We start from the raw sequence: 22,598 nt of genomic DNA on the forward strand, positions 1-22,598 counted from the left end.
AAAATTATTATCTTTCCCTTTCAAAACCATAATAAATCGTACCGCTTTAATTAAACCAGAATTATTTGGTATTCGTACCGCAAGAGAACTGAATTGTACATATTATATTTCCTTCGTTTCCGGTAGAAACAAATTTTTCCGATAATCTTTTTAGAATCAAAACGCCAATCGATCGCACTATCCTGAACTTCCTCAGTAACAACCCAATCGATCGCACTAACCTGAACTTCCTCAGTAAAAATAACGCTACACGTAATTTGTCAATAGCGTTCTTGTCAGTAATTTTATCTGCTGGTTGTTCTTCAAACTTGTAGTTGTAATATTTAATCAGCGCTCATTTTCTCTTTACCTTTCAACTGTTTTTTTAATAATAGAACACGTTTACACTTAGAAATCAGGTTAACACTTATTGAAAATCTGATCGTATATATATTGGTGATTTTATTGGTAGTTCCTTTGACTTAAGAAGAACAGGTTTTGATACAATGTGTGTGTGGTAATATTTTAATTTTGTTTTGGATCTGATTCTGACTGAGGCTTATTATGATATAATGATATATATTTTATATTGTAATGTCTCATTGTTGACTTAATTACTTCAATCATTCTACTTGATTTATATGGGTCCTGTAATTCATGTAATTTGGTAAATAAAATATTCTATTCTATTCTATATTAAAAAGATAAATTGGATACTTTTGAAATACTATTTTTTTGCTATAAAAAATACATATATTTAAAATGAGCTTTCAGTTCAACGTGGAAGATTTCCCACCCCTCATTAACCCAGTTGACAAAATGGGCATCCAAAAATCTCTTAATAATTTTAAATTCTCCAATAAGTTACCAAAAAATTTTGTTGATACTAAACTAGCTGTAACAGTAAATAATCCAATTGCTAAAACAGAAACTAACAGAAATTCCAAACAAATTTTGAGACCAAAGGCTAAAAATTGTACTACTGCAAAGCTGTGTCCAGTTTCTAATATTGGTAGCAGCTTAAAATATGTTCCCAAAATCAACATGAATACTTGTAGTACTGTGTCTGACTTTTACACAGTTTCTACAAAAAATTTCTTTGATTTATTATCAATCTCTGACATGAAAGAAAACTGTTATTATGATAAAATGCATGAACCAGGAGAAATACCTCATGAAAAGAAAAACATAATTCCAGCTAATCACAGACTTCATAATATAAATGATAAAAGAAAAAGTCTTCATATCCAAGCCTTTGGTAAATATCTAACATTTAATACATTCCATAAAACTATATCAATAACAAGCCTCAAATCATTTGTTGAAAAACACACTGGAATAAAAAAAAAACAACAACATTTTAAGTTAAAAAATGGTCTCACATTATCCACCATGAAGCCAGTCATTTGTGAAGATGGTCTGAAAATTGATTTATATCAACCTGGATTGGGGGGTGGTAAAGGTTCAAATTTTCACCCTGAAAGAGAATGTGGTCCATGCAGAATATGCCAAAAACACAGCATTTATTCTTATCGCCATTTGTTAAAAAATGAACAATCTGACATAGTTATTAATTATATACAACAAAAATATGGACTTATTGAAAATGACTGTATTTGCAAGGCTTGTTTTCTCAAGTCAGAGAGAGTAGCCAGTAGCAAGAGAAATGAGCAAGATGTACCAATTATTAAAAAGAAAAAGGTTCAATGTACATTACATTCTCTAAAGATGTGCTCCCCTGACATATCTCATTTACGTCCCTCGCCCATTTCTCTGGATAAAATAAATTCTGTTTTTGACACAAATATGACTGATTATGAAGGATTTGAGATTTTTCTTTGTGATTCCCATTTTATGAAGGCTACAAGGTTTGAATCCTCACATGACAAATGCACAATCTGTAACTCTATTTTAAAGAGAAAATACAAATTGAGGTTTGACAAGATGGACAAATTACTTTACTACTTTCAAGACAAAAATTTGACCCCTGTTGATTTATCTAAAAATTCAGATATATGCAAACAATGTTTTTCTTCTATAACAAATTTTTTTGATAGTGATGCTTTTGTTGAGATATTAAGCCGTGAAAAGATCATAGACATTTTGACAAAAGCCAGAAACAGTTCCCTTCCAATCTATTTTGATAATAATAGTACTAAATGTTTTGAAAAACTTGTTATTAAAATTTGCAATGATCTTCTGGAGAGAAAGGCACTTCTTATTTCAGACATTGTGCAGTGTTATAAAGATTTTGGGGGGAATTTTGTCTCAGATCAGTTGAGAAATCAAAACCGTTTATTATGTAACAAATTAAACACATTATTCGGTGATTCCATCAACTGTAAATATGACCGACAAGGTACTATAATACTAATGAAAGGACTTAATATTGTTTCCTGTCTTATTGATTCATTAGCTGAATTGAAGAAATTTAAAACATGTACTTCACATGATGAAAATACACTTGAAGAAAAAGTACAAATTGATGATGCAAATGTTTTGAAAAATGCTGCAGAAATTATCAAATTAAATATACAAACATCTTGTAAAAATATTAAAAATAGTTCAAATAGAAACTTGTCAAATTTTAAATTCCACAACTTCATAGAAAATACTATTGACCCAATATTGTGGAATTTCTTGTGTGCCTTAATAGGACAAGAAACAGAATTACAGCTTCCTTTTGGGGAGAATTCAATAAGTGATGATTCTGTTCAGTTTTCTCAAATTTTTAATATTTGTTGTTGTTTAATCTACAACAGAGTTTCTAAATGTAACAAATTTCAAATGTTAATACATGTAGCTGACATCATTGACAAGTTTACCAATTCTTCTACTGATTGCTTCAACCTTTTAAATAAATTTGGTATATGTGTTTATAAACAGACTTATGAGAGATATCAAACTCAAATTGTTGAAGAAAGGAAATCCAATTCAGTAAATTCCTCAAAATGTCAGTTCCAAATAGCATCTGTAGATAATATTAATAAAAGATCATCTTATTCTGCTGTTAAGTCTACAGATGCACATCGTGGTTTTGATGGAACCTCAATACAATTGGTTATACCGAAGCCTTCAATAGAATTATTGCCTGAGGAAAAGCAACAGTATTTAAAAGGAAATATTTATTTGTATGGTAAAGATGAGTATCGTTCCATCAATTTATTTCAAGATAATGATTCCAAAGTTATTTCCCTTTACAAATCAATTGCCATTTAATAAATAACTTTCAATAACATATATACTATATGTTTGAACAAGTAATTTAAATGTAGATAATTTAATTACATTCAACATTCAATTTTGCATGTATAACTCCATCTTTTAAAACTACTTCACTGTGTCTAAACTACCCCGGCAAAAAATGTTTGGACTCGATAGTATCTAATGTCCGGTACGGTGACGGACAATCAACAGACAGAGAAAAGGTAGAATTTCTGTTTATTTATTTGTTATTTAATGACATTGAAGAATAAACATACACATATAACTATTTTCGATTGTGTGATGTAATATTATCTACAACCGTTCTAGATTAATGGAGAAATAAGTAAAAAGGCACACAAAAATGGTGAATTGAGTGAACATTGCTACAAATTTGTTTAATTTCTCTTTAAATTGTGCACATTGTACGGAAAGAAAAGTACGGAAAGAAAGATATTAACACAGAGATTGCATGGCTAGTCACTATGAGCACCTCAATATTTGCACTTCTGTGCATGGAACGAAATAAATGGGTCATGTCAAAATGGAAGGACCCTGTTTCGTCAATGTTGTTTATTACACAAGGACCCTGTTTTGTCTCAGTATAGGACCCGGTTTTGTTTTGTTTTGAAACCACAAATTTATGAAAAGCTACGTTAGCACGGATCTGGACATTGCCCATCGGAAGAAATTAAATATTTGAGTCAAAAAGATGTTATAAAGATGTTATTGCAATACAAACATGTGTTAAAATATATTTCAAACGGGAACTTTTCGAAATAGGGAGTAGACATTTTTGAATGCTATACGTATACCTTATTGATCTAATCTTCGAACTAAGTTTAAATGGAAATAAATGCTTTATATCATGTTCTTACATTATTTCCTTATGATAGAAAAAAGAAGATGTGGTGTGATTGCCAATGAGACAGCTCGTCACAAGAGATCAAATGACACAGAAATTAACAACTATAGGTCGCCGTACGGCCTTCAACAATGAACAAAGCTCATACAACATAGTCAGAAATAAGGGCCCCCAAATGACAAGTGTAAAACAATTCAAACGAGGAAACTAACGGCCTAATTTATGTACAAAAAAATGAACGAAAAACAAATATGTAACACAGCAACAAACGACAACCACTGAAATACAGGCTCCTGGCTTGGGACAGGTAAATATATACAGAATGGGGCGGGGTTAAACATCTTAGCGGGATCCCAACCCTCCCCCTAACCTAGGAAATTGGTGTAACAGTACAACATAAGAACGAACTAATAAAATCAGTTGAAAAAGGCTTAAGTCATCAGATGGATACAAATAGAAATACATCTCAAAAATGTTTGTTTGTTTTCTATACTACTGTAATGATGTAAAAATAAGAAGATGTGGAATGATTGTGTAACCATGCATATCAATTTATCAAAATAGTAAGGACAGTATGCTTTACTACACTATACGCTATGTTTACAAAATATTTACTCATTCGTTCATCCATTGACGGACAGTGAGAGAAAATGCTCCGTTTTGAAGGCCGTACTTTGACCTATAATGGTTTCCTTTTTACAAATTGTGACTTGGATGGAGAGTTGTCTCATTGGCACTCATACCACATCTTCTTATATCTATTAAAACGTTTTGGATATCTCAATCAAAATGGTTGCCTTTCGAACGTGTATTTTATGTCCGCTTCGAAATACACAAGTTCTAAACTTCCCCATTAGAAACAAAATAACTCTATCATGCCATGCTCTACGCTCATTTTAACATAGGTAGACATTATATTTGTCAATATTTTATACCTGGCTAACGCTTGGTTTAAAAATTTTAACAAATATACTGCCTTCCTATGTTAAAATGAGCATTGAGCATGGCATGAAAGAGTTATTTCTTTTTATAAATAAAAGTTGGTTTGCAACATTATAACGTCCAATATCTTCGTCTTCGTCTTCGTAGAACAACCTATAATAGGCAATTTAGCCCGTGAAAAATGACAATGAGACAACTTCCCATCAGAGACCAAATGACGTATAAGTTAACAAATATAGAACACCGTATGGCATCCAACAATGAGAAACGTCCATACGGCATAGCAAGCTAAAAAAGGCCCCGAAATGAAAACTGTAAAAAAAAACTTATGTGCACGTGGAAACTAACGACCTAGATTTATGTACAAAATAAAAAACGAAAAACAAATACATGTATGATATATAGCAACAAAAGACAACAACCGATTTACAGGCTCCTTCGGTACTGGTACATACAGAATGGCGAGGTTGAACGTGTAAGCCCCCCCCCCCACGCTCCCCCTCCAAAAAAAAAGAAAAAAAAGTGGTATAACAGCACAACATATGAACAAACTATAAAATTCAGTGAGTTGAAAAAGGCTTAACTCATTTGATTACAGAGCCCCTATAGTAAATATGGGATTGGCGGCTGTCTCTGTTTTTTCGTCTTTTTTTTAAATTTTATGATGGTATACGATATAGTTACATTATATCAGTGGCGGATCCAGGGGAGTAGAGGGAGTACGCCGACCCCCCCCCCTTTTTGGTGGCTAGAAATAATTATTTTATCATGTTTTTTTACGATTTATATATGATTTTTTATTTAGCATAAAATCGTAAAAAAAAGTTCCCCTTGCTACGCTCGGCGGTATAAAATCCGTTTATGAATACGTCCCTTTCAAAAATCATGGCCTCGGTCCGCCCTTGCATATTGACAATTTTAAACTTGACCAAATTGCTTAAATTGTAGAACATTTGTCAATGTACGATAATCATTATACAATGAAGAGATAAACCTATATATAATAGTTGTACTATATAGGGCAGTTGTTAACAACTTGATACTAGTGCATTAAAGAATTTGTTAATGTTAAAAAAAAAAAAAAAAGAAAAAAAAAGAGAGATGAAACATCGTTTATTTATATAAATTACTAATCAAAAAATCATTATTGCAATTTCCGGATGGCCTAAGACTTTTATACTAATTTATACTTAGTATTATTATAACAAGGAGGGGTAAACAGATTTTTAACGCACTATTATTGTGATCCTTTGCGCCGCATGGAAATTCCTTTTCTTTGGCGATTCTGCATGCACATACATTTGTCTTATTCTCTTGCATTATAAAGAACGTTTAGTTTCAGAATATTTATTTTCAAACGATTATACTGTCTTCCCTTTAAGTAGAGCGGAACACTAAGATAACCATCTTGTTGTCCCAAAAAATCGCATATCAAATGTGCGTCCTTAAATTTTCAAGGCCGTACACTAATTAAGTTTGAACACTTAAATTTACATAGATGATATAAAAAAATCTAATTCCGTTTCAAAACCTTCATTTCTTTTTAATTTTTCCTTTTTTTTTTTATACAATACAAAATTGAAATTTGCTTTGTTCTAATATAGCAGGAGTTCAAGTGTTTACTGATTCAAACAGGTTATAAGTTATCCTCTGAAAGAAAATGTTTTTCAACGATCCCTCAAACTGCTGTTGAACGCCATATTCTAATTTTCGTCATGCGATTATGCATTATTTTCTATGACAAAACCGGGTCTGCTTTGTGAAATATAAGGACAAAACCGGGTCGTACACATTGACAAAACCGGGTGCTTCAATTTTGACATGACCCACTTCTTTCATTCCATGCACAGACATGCAAATATTGAGGCGATCATAGTGAAAAGTCTTGAAATCTCCGTGTTAATATCTTTCTTTCCGTACCTTTCTTTCCGTACAATGTGCTCAATTTAAAGAGAAATTAAACAAATTCGAGGCAGGGTTCACTCAATTCACCATTTTGATGTGCATTTTTACTTACTTCTCCATAAATCTAGAACGGTGGTAGAAAATATTACATCACACTATCGAAAATAGTTATATGTGTATGTATATTCTTCAATATCATGAAAACAACAAATAAATAAACAGAATTTCTACATTTCTCTGACTGTTTATTGTCCGTCACCGTACCGGACATTAGATACTATTGAGTCCAAACATTTTTCGCCGGGGTAGTTTAGATACAGTGTACTTGTTTATTTTGGTATAAGTTATAAAACATTGAAATTTCTGATGATTATTTTCCATACCAAATGTACAAGTTTGTTTAGATTAACATCAGAATGATATGCTTTGCTTCATGGTATGATAATTTGATGAAAAAAAATTCTTACTGGAACCAACATCAAGAACACATTAATTTCTGAATATGGTTTAAATACAACTAATGTTCTCCAGCTGAGCCTCGCAATATTCAAGGTAATTTATACACTGTCCAACATTGCCCTTAAAATCTGGGTTATAACGCTAAAGTGCCCTTTCAGACAACTAGCACCCCTCTGCCCTGAGATTCAAGCTGGAACACTGTTAATATTTGTTGTTGTTTAATCTACAAAAGAGATTCTAAATGTAACAAATTTCAAATGTTAATAGCTGACATCATTGACAAGTTTACCAATTCTTCTACTGATTGCTTCAACCTTTTAAATAAATTTGGTATATGTGTTTATAAACAGACTTATGAGAGATATCAAACTCAAATTGTTGAAGAAAGGAAATCCAATTCAGTAAATTCCTCAAAATGTCAGTTCCAAATAGCATCTGTAGATAATATTAATAAAAGATCATCTTATTCTGCTGTTAAGTCTACAGATGCACATCGTGGTTTTGATGGAACCTCAATACAATTGGTTATACCGAAGCCTTCAATAGAATTATTGCCTGAGGAAAAGCAACAGTATTTAAAAGGAAATATTTATTTGTATGGTAAAGATGAGTATCGTTCCATCAATTTATTTCAAGATAATGATTCCAAAGTTATTTCCCTTTACAAATCAATTGCCATTTTGATGAATTATGGTATACTTACATCTGAAAGAGATAATGATGGTATTTGCACTTCTAATATTGAAAAAATTATGGAAAACTGGCTAACAAATACAGTAATGGATTAATCTCTGAGAGAAATATTATCAGATCCTTTTTACTTAAGTGATGAAAACTTTTCTAAAGTTTCAAAATATTCTCCAGATGAGCACATAAACCATGAATTGTTTCTTTTTAATACCAGAAGAGAGGCATATTTAGTAGATTTAGCTGCTGTATCATTTGCTACAGGTTGCTGTATTTATATCTATGAAATGAACACAAACAATCCCTTAAACCAAAATCACTTACACCTCAAGAAGAAAATAAATCCCATGTTTTTAACCAATCATTCTTTCCACATTATGGAAGTTGATGGAAAGTATTGTCCTTTAATAAATCATAGGTTATACTTTGACAGTGGTATTTTTCTCATGTCAAAGAATATAACTGATGTTTCAGATTTCAGAAAGTATAATTGTTTTCATAAAAAATTGTCCAGTATTTCAGCCATTTGCGCTGAAGTAGTGAAAGATTCTGAAATTCAGCAATTTGCTCGAAACAGAAAAAGAAAACCAGAAGATCTTCATTTCTTTAATCAGTCTATAATTAATTTAGAAAATGTTGTTAAAAAAGTTACTCTAGAACATTCCAATAATAACAGACAGGAATCTAATTTAAAAAAAACTTTCAATGAAAATGATTTTGAAAAATCAGAAAATGAAATTGCAGTTGCCCAAAGCTTTGCTTCTACTGTTTTCGAATATTGTTTTTGTAAACTGCCCTGTCCAAATAGCCATTCACAATCCCCTGGTATTCAAGATTTTATAAGTAAAAAAACTAACAATACTCCAATTGAAAAATCTGAGGTAAAATATCTGTCCTTGTTAGACGAACAATGTGACAATAAAGATACTGTCAAACATTCATTAGAGATACTTCATCAAAATTTAAATGTCGGTCAGGATATCAACCATTTAGTTGTTGTTGGTGATGGAAAGAGCTATGACCTCTTAGTAAAGCTCAAAGGGGAATATGGATCGGAACTTGATTGGGTCCTCCCTTTTCCAGGGGACTGGCACATACTAAAAAATTATCAGAGGATGCTTATGAAGTTGTATCTTGATGCTGGTCTCAAAGATTTCATTGAAATTTTCCATCAAGGTGCAACTGCAAATTCTGTTATACAGGCTGTGAACTTTGATAAAACGCATGAATTTTTGTTGCAGTTCTGGGAATCACTTTTTCGTTTTCAATTAGAAACTGTTATTAAATATTTTCATTTTAATCATGAACAAAATGACAATTTTATTCATATTAAAAGAGTATCTGACATTTTATCAGATGATACACTTTCCCCTCTAGACAATGCTAGAGAAAATACAGAAAGAAATGCAATTTTTCCAAAATTTTTCATTTGAATATAAAGAATTATTGGGTCAGCTTTGTGAGGAAAATGAAAACTGGAGATTTTGGAATACATTTTTAAGTAAGCACTGCTTTACTTACATTGCGTATTTCCTTGCTATACGTTCTGGTAACTGGGAACTTCGTAACTTTTGTATTAAAGAAGTGACCAAAATTACCCAAATTACTGAAAGCAAATATTATGCCCGACTTTTACCATATCATATAGCCGACTTGAAAAATTTTCCAGCCGGCATAATAAAAAAGTTTGAAGAAGGTGCTTTTGTTGTGAACATATCTGGCAGAAACATTCATAGTCAGGGGTTGGATGAAGCACACGAGAGTTGTATAAATCGTGAAGTTAAGGGTGCAATGAGAACTTTTTCCTCTGCTGCATTGTCAAAACTGGTTCATTATCTTCCACATAGAGCTAAAGTGCTAACAAACTTAAAAAAAGAAATTTCATTCAATAAGCCAGACATTCACAAAACTGCAGTTACTAGGACAACTTTTGAAGAAGAAAACATACTTTTGTATATACAGAATCTCAGGCAAAGCCATTTAGTGCAATTTGAGCACAAAACTTTATCACATATTTTCAATGATAAAATAATTCTAACAAAATTACAAAAAGATGACCTGTTATCATATGAAAATGTAGCCACTAATCATTTGATGACATACATAAAATCTTGTATGACTGACTTTAAATTTAGATATAATAAAACCAAAAAAATTACTGGATTTTCATTTAAACCACAAACTGTTTCTTATGTTAAAAAAGAATTAAAAGATCAACGTTTAGAAAATTCGTTACTAAGGAAACAAATTTCCTGGTAAAAAAATCAAAACATACCAGTTTCAGATCTTCAACAATTTATTGCTTTACCGAAAGCCATTGTTAACGCTGATGGCTTACCATATAAAGGTGACAAATCAAAAACTTTAAAAAATTTTCCGTTCACAATACCCAGATTCTTTCACAAATAATCTAAATGAAACTCCTCAATGTGTAGTTATAGATGGGATGTTTATTTTACATACCAAACCCTTGTTATCTTCACATAAAACTTTTACTGATTGTATTATTTACCTTTACAAAAAATGCATATTACCCTATTTTGATAATAATAATACAGTTGAAGTGCATCTAGTTTTTGATGATCAGTCCCCTCAGCTTTCCCCAAAGGACATTGAGCGAAACAGACGTGATTTAAAAAATGAAAATACATCTGGTGTTTCTTTTACTGAATCTTCCAAACTACCCTCGGACTGGGTGAAGTTTTTGACAAATAGAAACAACAAAAAACAACTGGTTTTATTAATAAGTGAACAGTTTTTATTACTTTCACAAAATGCAATCAAATTAAATCAAACATTTGTAGTTGGTGGTGGTTTTGACAATTCGTCTATATCAAAATGTGTTGTCCAAAATGAGATAAGAATAATCAAGAATTTTCAAACTAATATATCAGAGGGTGACAGTCGAGTATGGTTACACGCTGAAAAAACTTTGTGTGATACTGTGCTTATTTATTCGCCAGACAATGACACATACAACATTGGTTTACCATTTATACAAACTTTAGACAAACAGGTTTTTGTTCAACTTACTTTTAAGAAGGATGTCATATATTTAAACATGAATAAGCTTATTCATTCCATGAAAAATGATCCAGATTTACAATGCATTTCAAACGACATTCATGACAATATACCATCAATTTTTCAGATGTTGTATATTGTTACTGGATGTGATTATGTATCTTTTTTTAGGGACCATGGTAAAACTTCTTTCTATCAGATGTTTTTCAAATATCCAGATTTTATTACTTCTAATAATATTGTAAAGGGGTGGTTAGGAATATTAAGTGATAGTGATAACACAGAAAATGCAGGATTTCTTGCTTTTTTTACGTTTAGTTGGGTGTGAATATTGGAGGAAATGTTCCTCTGCCTTCTTAAAGGATAGGATCGAATCTCCTCATTATTTATTTCAATCTGTTTTTGTAGAAACATTAAGCCCGTTAGAAAATCACTTTATTTGGCTTTCAAAAATTAGAGATGCACTGTACTGTCGAGTTCCATCTGAAGAATTTTTCCTGCCATCAAATGATGCCTTATTCTTACACTGGAAAAGATTTTGTTGGGTTAAACTTGTATGGCAGCAAGCTAATCAAAATTTTGTGCATTATCCAATTTTGAATGACCATGGATGGAAGATTGAAAAAAATGTACTAAGCATTGTTTGGGACTCTGATGAAAATTTAGAAAAAATATCAAACAATATAAAATTATGGACAGCTGGGTGTGGGTGTTTAAAATCTAATTGTAGTGGCAATCAGTGTGGATGTAGAAAGTAAAGAAAGTCATGCGGTCCTGGATGTAAATGTGGACAGTCTTGTTTAAATTCAAATGGCCCTACAATGTTACCTTCAGGTGATGCAAATATCCAACAACCCAACGAGAAAACCCAAGTTGAACACCTTTACGACTCTGAATCAGACACTGACTCTGATAATATGACATTTAATGACATTTTTCTTGAATTTGAGAATCTTGGCATTAATTTAGTTGAACTGGATGAATCAGATTTACAAACTGTCATCACAGATTTCAATACACTTGTTTGAAATAATTCCATTCAAATAATGATATTTTTACAAAAACAATTTTAGTTCCAAATATCCCATATCACATGTATCAGCAAAACATCTTTCAGCAGGTTGTAGCTATACACTTTAATTCATCTGTTTTCACATTCTGAAAGCAGAACATTCCCATTTTATTTTTGGCGAGAATGATTTCATTTACATAACAGTTCCGATATATATCTTTTGTTCTCATCCAAATCACATTGTAATACTTGCCGCTGAACAATGTCCAATTTGAAATAATAACTCTAGCTGCAAAACATTGAAAATAAAATGAATGAAGACATATCAAAAGTTTGTTAGAAAGGTACCAGAAATTGATATAATTTTTTACTAGGAAAGAAATATACTTTCAAACCACAATCTGTAAGTAAGAATTTTACGATAAAAAATGCTTACATCAGTATTCCTGTTGTAGAAGACAAGAGACAATTTTCAGTACTCGTCCATATGTCCTTTGGTCTCTGGTACAAAGTTATCTCATTGGCAACCATGCCACAAGTACTCATTTTATTATTGTAAAATATTATTTGTTAGACTGTTGACAAATATTAGTAAGCCCAATATGCGGGAGAGTACTTATACATCCCTCTTCCTTATATGAAATGACTCTTTTTACTCAATTGCAGAACATGATATATTTTTACATTGTTTACTTTACACACTATTTTCTGAAATTTTATACACTATTTTTGGTTGTAAAGCATATTTTGCACCAATTAATATGAAATAAGATATACCAATTTCCTGATGGAAATTAACATAAATTTTTATCACGGTAATGAAATCTAGTTAGATCATTATAAATCAGTCTATTATATTTAAAAAAGAAATGTTTACCCTTTCAAATATTTCCTGTTTTTCACTGTCTTTCCTTATTCTCTTTATTCTATGGGTCAGTATGTGCCTCAACATATACATCTTTTGTTCTCATCCAAATCACATTGTAATACTTGCTGCTGAACACGGACTAATTTGAAATAATAACTCTAGCTGCAAAACATTAAAAATAAAATGAATGAAGACATATCAAAAGTTTGTTAGAAAGGTACCAGAAATTGATATAAATTTTTACTAGGAAAGAAATATACTTTCAAACCACAATCTGTAAGTAAGAATTTTACGATAAAAAATGCTTACATCAGTATTCCTGTTGTAGAAGACAAGAGACAATTTTCAGTACTCGTCCATATGTCCTTTGGTCTCTGGTACAAAGTTATCTCATTGGCAACTATGCCACAAGTACTCATTTTATTATAATTGTAAAATATTATTTGCTAGACAGTTGACAAATCTTAGTAAGCCCAATGTGTGGGAGAGTACTTATACATCCCTCTTCCTTATATGAAATGACTTTTTTTACTCAATTGCAGAACATGATATTTTTTTACATTGTTTACTTTAAACACTATTTTTCTGAAATTTTATACACTATTTTTGGTTGTAAAGCATATTTTGTACCAATTAATAGGAAATAAGGTATACCAATTTCCTGATGGAAATTAACATATTTTTATCACAGTAATGAAATCTAATTTATATAGGTCATAATCAGTCTATTAGATTAAAATAAGAAATGTTTTCCCTTTCAAATATATCCTGTTTTTCACCATCTTACCTTCTTCTTTATATTCCATGTGTCAGTATATGTTCTTCTAGATATATTGTGTTTGATCTCTGCCATACAAATCTCATTGTAATACTTTCCGCTGAACACTGTCAAATTTAAAATAATAATGTTAGCTGAAAACATTGAATACTTATTGAATGGAGACTTTGTTAGATTGGTATCAGAAATGAATATAAATTCTTACAAGGGAAAATATACTATATCATCAAGCATGAGTAGCATTTTTGACAATATCTTGGTAATAAATTAAGGTATAAAATCTAACTCATTCCATTTTATTTGACTTACATGTTGCCAGTGTTGGAAACTATTTATAACATTTTTTGTATATACATGTATGAAGTTTAGTCAACTGCTAATGTGAAATATATTTCTTACCTTAAGTTACGAGTTGTTTCAATGAACATGTAAGTTCTGGTTAGAAAATAATGTTATAATATCATAGGGTTTTTTTGGAGCATATTATATCATAGGGCTTGTTTAGTGGGTCAGACGAGGTTTGACTGTCAATGTTGGTCGTTATCCTATATAAAACACCAAAAGGCAATAAACAAGTTTCTTACCACCAATTTTCAAAATCATAATTTCCAACAATTTCCCACTCATATATCATTTACCTTCCCAATTATTATGACGCCTTGAAAGGCTATTATACTTTTTTTCTTTGACGCCTTACAGTGGCGATGTAAGGCGTATAAGGAAAAAAGTTTAATAGCCTTTCAAGACGTAATAATTATTTTGACTAATCATTTACCATGCACCAAAATGTCACAAATTGAACAAATTTCCTAAATATCTGGTCCTTTCCTTCTACTTTTCCCTTTTAACGCTGTTTTTTAGCATTTTTTGCCAGTTCAGAACAAACAGACAACATGGACAACAGAAAACCATGAGAACAAATTATAGCTGATTGCTCATTAATATTATAATAAACAGGTTGGGAACAACCCCCCAAATGAGGGACATCACTTAAATGAGGGACTGTCAATCATACCAGGGGTCATTTTACTGTTGTAGAAAAGAAAAAAGAAAGACTTAGATTTTTGAACTTAAAAGGGGAAAAATTCATTATATTTGGAACAATTCTTCTAAAAGAGGGGTCCAATTATTTTTAATAATAAAGAAGATATGAGCACAGGAATATTGCAAAATTCTTGGACATGTTTTGACCATATAAAATAAGATAGATTTATACTAATTTATAGTTCTTTTGTGAAAAGTTTCTTCAAATAATATAGATATGTGCTCATTTCACGACATTTGTAATAAAAAGTGGTTTTACAAACAAACAAAAACTAACACTTGAAATGTCCCCCTCATAAAAGGGATAGTCATTACATAGAGGGGTTACCCCTCAGTAGAGGTGTTGTTCCCAACCTGATAAATGACATTATCGTAATCATATCATTGCACAAAGACAATTTGAAAGTGCAGTGGTACCAGAAGTTCAGAACTAATAGTCGGTATGACCTGACCGCATGTGCATTTTAATTTTACTCACTTTGGTCAGTATTTGATGTTTATCTTCCAAGACTTAAAAAACGTGCTTTTATGATCTTTTATCTGTGTGCCATGTGTCTGTAAAAAATGTCAACTATCTGGAAAACGGATGTCTTGTGAATTGGTTTATCACCGGAGTCAAAGGCGGATAGCTTGAGTTCAATCCGAATTTTATCTTTTATGGTAGTGGTTAATGAATTAAAATGAAATGAATGTGATTTCCTGCATCAAATCTTTTACACGTCAGTTCAGATCACTTCATTTGTGCCGTCTAAATATTCATGAACGCACTCTTATTTGTAAAGTATTTAAGGTTCATCATAACAAATGGACAAAAATAGCTGTATTTACATCTCAAAAACTACTCTGAGTACAGACTCACCTGTGCAGTTGGAAAAGTTTTAAGGCCTGGCATCCACTAGATATATAAAAGTTAAATGCATTTTGTGTTTCAGAAAGATAAAATCTTTTTTTTGATTTTGATGGGCATTTTTTTTCGTTCCTGCAGAAGGTGTAAAAATAAACAAACACCTGAGTTGCTTTTGATACTGTCCACTCAGTTACACCCTTTAACTCACCTATAGTTGTGTAGATATCTATTGTCTGTCTATTGTCCATGCCAATCAAGGACAATCACTACAATACAATACAGTTTTTACCTGAGAGGGAGCATCTCAAAGTTGTATCCCAACTTAGTTTATTTTTACACCTTCTGCTGGAACGAAAAAAAATGCTCATCAAAATCCAAAAAAGATTTTATCTTTCTGAAACAACAAAAGCATTTAACTTTTATATATCTAGTGGATGCCAGGCCTTAAAACTTTTCCAACTGCACAGGTTAGTCTGTACTCAGAGTAGTTTTTGAGGTCTAAACACAGCCATAAGGTAAAAATATAGCATTTACCTTTTAAGTTATCGTGTAGCATATATAATGTTAAAGCATCAAGTTATGACATGATTTAACTTATCAGCCTGGAATCCCAAAATCATCGTCAAGTTCTGGCCGCCATTACGTGTTGACAACGTCGTCTAGTGAACCGTATCACTGATCACCGAAATCCTTACTCAGGCGCTTCCGGTTGTCCTACTGTATACACGCTCGTTGATTTCGTTAGGTAAGCCAAGCATTGATCCAGTTGAGATATATGTAGGACTCAAATCTATGGTGGGTTCCAGATCTATGGCAGATTCCTAATCTATGGTAAATATGACGTCATGCCATCCCCAATCTATGGCAGATTTTTTAAAATCCTAATCTATGGCAAGTTTTGTAATTTCCAAATCTATGGCAGATTTTTGTTGTTTCCAAATCTATGGCAGATTTTGTGCAAATGTAGAGCAAGGCAGTACATATACAATCACTGACTTGTCTTAAATAAGTTGAAATGTACGACAACGGGAGCATGTTTATAAACATTTGTGAAATAAAAATTCCATAATGGTCAATCAAATCGTGATGTCAACCATAAAAAAAGTGTAGAAGTGATATACCATAATACAGAAATCGGGATTAAAATTATCTTCCCCGGAAAAATAAGCATTTCCTAATCTGTGCATAGTACCTGTTTAATCCATTAATTAAAACAACTAGAAAAATGGAAGTCTTTTAACAAACAAGAAAGCAGTTTTTTATAAAAAAAAAAACAATTTAAACAGTTTGACTTTTCACATAATATTTATTTCAGCGTTAATCAATCTTTTTTAACTGGTGACGATTTAAGTCCAGGTGGTATCCTGTAATTTCATTTTCTCACTTTAAATACTTTGCCAGCCGTAGACGCTAAAATATTTACTATATCTGCATTCCCAAAATATCCATTACTAAAACAGCTGTGCCTTTCTTGATCGCGGGATTCGGACGGTAAAATAATTGGTGCCCCTCCTATGGATAAAAGATCACATCTTTATTCAAACCATCGGCAAATTGTTCTATAGGGAAAGCGGAAAGTGTTTCCTGCGTATTTTAAACATAGGACTTCAGGAAAGTTTGGAGAGCCAACAACTTTACTGTCGGCGACGACTAACATGGCGTTATTTTATTGTGAAGTTTTGTGTTACTCTTTTTCCCGGAAAATTACGTAATTCCTAAATCTGCCATAGATTTGATTTGTTTGGCGTTTGTAACGTCATATTTGCCATAGATTAGGAATCTGCCATAGATTTGGAACCCGCCATAGATTTGAGTCCTACATATATACATTTCTTGGTTTTTTTATGTTGATATCTGTAATTAGAATTTCATGGCCGCTCATTCCAGGCTGTATTTGTGTTCTTTCTATCAGTCCTGGATTGTTGGTAAACATCAGGTCCAATATGTTTTTTCCTCTGATTGGTTCTTTTACCATCTGAATAAAAAATGTTTTCTGTTATTATCCCAACAAGTTTGGAGTTGATCTCGTCAATACTGGGGGTTGGTGTTCACTGTGGTGTGGTCCCAGTTGATATTATATCCTTGATTGAGGGTTGCTGCTTACAAGGAAGCTATTGAATCAAGAGTTCCAAGTGGTGAAGTTGAAATCATCTCTACGAGTTGGTTGTTCGTTATGGAACCAGAGCAATGGAGATCAACCCCGGAGTTTTGTGGGGTTCGTGTTGCTCAGTCTTTAGCTTTATGTGTTGTGTTTTGTGTAACGTACTGTTGTTTGTCTTTTCGTCGTATTTTTTTTTTTTTTTTGCCGTGGCATTGTCAGTTTGTTTTCGACTTATGAATTTAAATACCCCTTTGAAAATGTATTCTTTGCCTCTCTTTTATTCATCGATAACTTTGACAGTCCTTTATATAATTTTAATAAATTTTATAGGCCTACAAACGCATGTGAATAGTTGGATTGGCTATAGTCAGACTGTGAACTGATAGAAGTACTCGATTAACAATCAACATGTACATACAATCTCGGGTTATTTTTTTTTAATCAAAAATTTTGACATACTTTCATAGAATGTTAAGAAACTTAGAAATTTGATGCTTCTTTATAATAAAAAAAATACCATCTTGAGGAAAATGTTTTAAATCATTATTACTTTTTTCCGTATTTTACTGATAAATAGACTTTGTTTTAGCAGTTACACTGACAGTAGCATTCACTGGCAAAATACAGGGTTTCGCGGACGAATGTATAAGTTATATCTCAAAATCAACTTGATCATTAAAGTTAGGAATAATCGATAACAGATCATTGAGAATGACCATTGTGACTTTAAACCTCCTGTCAGTCAACGTATCTGTCCATTAATTTTGGTGCTTGGGAATAGAATGAAAGGATCAAGAAAGTCTGCAAATACACATCCCTTATGTTTTTTTTCTCAATTTAAAAATATTTGTATGTATGCATTTCAACATATCAAGAAATTTACTTGTACATGTAGATTGTAGTCTTACGCATTTGATTAACTACAGTAGCGACAACATTTCTATAAACTACGAAATAGAAACAGTCAAAAGTAAATGTGTAAATGACTTCAAAGATAGATGGATAAATGAAGTGCGTACAATGCCAAAACTGAGAACGTATAAAACTTTAAAGTCCAAATTCTTAACGGAACCATATGTAAAAAAAGACATTTGTCAAGGGTACAGTGATCAGCAATTGCAAGGATTCGCTCTAGAACCTTTCCTTTAGAAATTAAACAAGGTCGTTACAGAAACATTCCAGTTGATCTACGTTTTAGTTTTATAAATTGAGTGATTCAGGTTCGGTCGAAGACGCAACACATTTCGTCATCTATTGTGACCGTTATACTGATGCAAGAAACAAACTGTTACACGAGTTATAATATATTCACCCAGTAAACATTGACGAACTCTCTCCAAACGAAGTCATTACAGTAATCTTTAATGCTAATAGCAAACTTATAGCAAACTTTATTTTAGAATGCTCCAACATAAGACTGGACTATCTTTAACTGTTTAACTGCTTGGCGTTGGTTGCTGTATGTCATGAAATATGTTTCTAGGTAATTGTTTTTGCACCAATTTGAAAAAAAATACAGTATTCCATTAGCGCCACAAGGCTCTATTTCATTTCTGCTTAAAATAATACTGCTTTTGCGCCATTTAAAGGAACATTTTAAATATGCATTGTATCCTGAATGCGAGTCTCGAATAAAAATTAACCACCCTAGGTAAATAAATGAGTTAATACTCATTTCTCTTCCAAAATTCAGAGTCGCTAAGGTATAAAATTGTATAGTGTTCACATGTTCGACATGACAAGATCGACATTATTCAATAGGTCTGTAATTGTTTTTTATGATCACACATATAAGTTATCTAATGCATTGTAAAACGGAGACAAATCGTATAGATGTACACAAAAACAAACCCCCTGCAAAACCAAAATAACAAACGATTTGGACATCAAAACTTTTATAAAACACAACCACGGTGTGGACCAGCAGAGATTCGAATCAATTAAGAATCAAGGTTCGAAAACCATCTTGTGACATTACTGAAAGAAAGTAGATGAATGATGAAAATGATCAATTATGCAAACAAACTATGTTTAAGTATAAAAGAAAGCCGTAAGTACCATATGGATATTCATACTCATTAGTCGAAAACAACTGACAACGCCAGGGTAATAAACGAAACACGATTACAAAACAAACAACAAAACACAAACCACAGCAAAGAAAACTTAGGACTGAGCAACACGATTCCCACCAAAAAACCGGAGGTGATCTCAGGTGCTCCGGAAGAGTGTGCGGATCCTGCTACACATGTGGTATTCATCGTGTTGATCATGTAAGTACAAACCCGGTGATAATTCGGTACGTCACATTCGAGGAAAAGAGGACGGGATTGTGGTTAAGGTGAGAGGTACGTAAATCACCACCTCTAACGGAAAACGGGAAAAACTACGTTCGTTGTTATGAGAGTTATCTCCCTTACACCATAAAAAATATGATTCAAGATGTCGGGAGATTCCGCCTCGTCCGCAAAATGGACAATTACGTTGGAACTGTAATCAATGCACTTCTTCAGCGTTTATCACAAATTGCAGTTATTGTACATGTAAAGGCACAGATCACAGCCGGACAGCAAATCTCATAATGGCGTCTTTTTTATACTCTTGTCACTTAATTTTCAGTTCAAAAAATGAATTTTTTTAGCAACGGCAATGACGCCACGAAATTTCAAGACATGGATACCTATCCACCATTTACAGTTCCCTTGATTTGGCATGTCTGAATTTAACAAGATAAATTAAATTTCCTATTTTCAACAGAAAATAAAAGTTTTAACTCTTATTATCAAATGAAACCACCATACATTCAATTGCTGAAAGCTTAATAATATGATAAAGGAAATGAGATACATCGTTTTTCTGAGTATACAAATATATATAAAAAAATGCACTTTTAGGCTCCAACAGAAATGTCAAGTTACTTTATAGAACATGTGAACATAAATATGCAATAACAGTTATTGTCAATTCTGGGTGTGACAGCTGTTAAGTATTTGTCAACTTAAAACCCAATACCCAATCGTGTATATCAAATAACTAAATATTGCAAAACATGCAATAAGCATGATAAAGTAAAATGCCAATATACTGTGAAAAAACCTGACAATTATAGCAATTCACTAATAAAATATATTTGTGTATCTCTTAGTAGATATAAATTTACGTAAAAAATGTAAAAAATTAAAAAAAATTACAACATAAAACATGGGGTGTGAAAAATAATTATATAATGGGTATGAAAAGCTTTTTTAAGTCTCTATTGTACCATCAGAGACATATAAAACCATCCCTGGTAACATATATTTAAATATGTGTAATAATGAAGAATTAAAAAAAAAATGTTGACCTGATATGTAGATACTCATCAAATGCAGGTACATGCAGCTAAACAATTGTAAACATAGAATGGACTAAATCATCATAAAAAGGGATTAATTTAGGTAAACTGGATGTAGATTGAACAACCATAGATATAATAGCCACTATGGGCTTGAAGATGAACAGGGAATGCACACAATTAATTATATGATGATGTGATATCACCTTCATTCTTTTGCAATTACATCTGTAAGCTACAAAATAAAGATCTGACTCTGTTCAAATTGTTTTTCATCTGTCTTTCATTTATGATATATCAGATCTCAGGATGTTTACACTGGAGTCATGTCATTCAGGACAAATCCTCACATGCTAACATATCACAATAGTTTACACCTGGACTTCCCAAAAAAGAATGCACTGATTTGGAGATATTATTCAATATTGGGAGGTTTATTGCAGATGGATGGTATTTTTGTTCGAGCATATTGTTTTTCTTTTATTGTTTAACATTTCTTACCTATATAACATGTTACTTTTATTATTCTTCCCTTAGTTTATTTATTTTGTATTCTGAATTATTTATTTTGTAAAAATATTTCCTTTCTCTATTGGTACTGTACACGTATACCTAACAACAAAATTATTTTCATTTACCTGTGTTTAAAGTTTTTGCAAATGGATGGTATTTTTGTTTCTAGCATATTGTTTTTCTTTAATTGTTTAACATTTCTTACCGATATAATATGTTACTTTTATTATTCTTCCCTTAGTTTATTTATTTTATATTTACATTGTGTCATAGGTCAAATTTATTTGTTCAGTGTATGTTCAATGGTGTTAATATGTCCTTTGATTGAGTTAAGCTATTTTAGTTGATTAGACCGTTGGTTTTCGCGTTTGAATGGTTTTACACTAGTAATTTTTTTGGGGCCCTTTATAGCTTACTGTTCGGTGTGAGCCAAGGCTCCGTGTTGAAGACCGTACTGTGACATAATGGTTTAATTTTATAAATTTTGACTTGGATGGAGAGTTGTCTAATTGGCACTCATACCACATCTTCTTATATCTATGCACATATTATTATATGCATAATGTGCTGAATTCAGAATTTCTGTGTGATTTTTAAGAACATAGACAGCTTTTGTTCACATTTTGTAATTTTGTGTACTGAAAGACATCATTGAGACATGAGAAGGGAAAATAAATCACAAAAAAAACCCAGATTTTATTCATTTCAATGACATATTGACTGTTTTTCCTCTGTGACAATTTTGTCATATTTCTGAGCTGTGTTGGTCAAGAGCAGAGAAGTTTGGAGAAAAAATAATAGGGAGTCCCTGTGCGGTCTTACCAAATTGTAATGTGTACTGTGCTAGTTTGTAAACAACGAATGGTAATGTCATGTGACCATCATAGTTATGTTCTCCATGTTCCAGTTCATCAAAATAAACCAGTCATATTTATTTTTTCTAGGTTAACCAGGCATGTGTCAATTCGTCCCGAGCTGAAAATTTTTCAAAGACAGTCGAAGTTGAAAAATGGCGGTTCCAAAGACTGAAAATTGA

The 22,598-nt window shown here is 32.0% G+C and overlaps 1 long non-coding RNA gene across 1 annotated transcript; it reads right to left on the reverse strand.

Annotated features, from left to right (window-relative positions):
• Positions 1–10,764: 10,764 nt before the first annotated feature.
• On the reverse strand, positions 10,765–15,396 carry LOC127706264 (uncharacterized). Its single transcript, XR_007984344.1, has 4 exons — positions 15,246–15,396; positions 13,733–13,830; positions 12,955–13,107; positions 10,765–12,366 (listed from the first exon to the last, which is right to left on the reverse strand). It is a non-coding gene; the product is annotated as an uncharacterized LOC127706264 (long non-coding RNA).
• Between the last annotated feature and the right edge of the window lie 7,202 nt (positions 15,397–22,598).

The sequence above is a fragment of the Mytilus californianus genome, unplaced genomic scaffold (assembly GCF_021869535.1).
Source record: "Mytilus californianus isolate M0D057914Y unplaced genomic scaffold, xbMytCali1.0.p SCAF_6, whole genome shotgun sequence".
NCBI classification, from domain to species: Eukaryota; Metazoa; Mollusca; class Bivalvia; order Mytilida; family Mytilidae; genus Mytilus; species Mytilus californianus.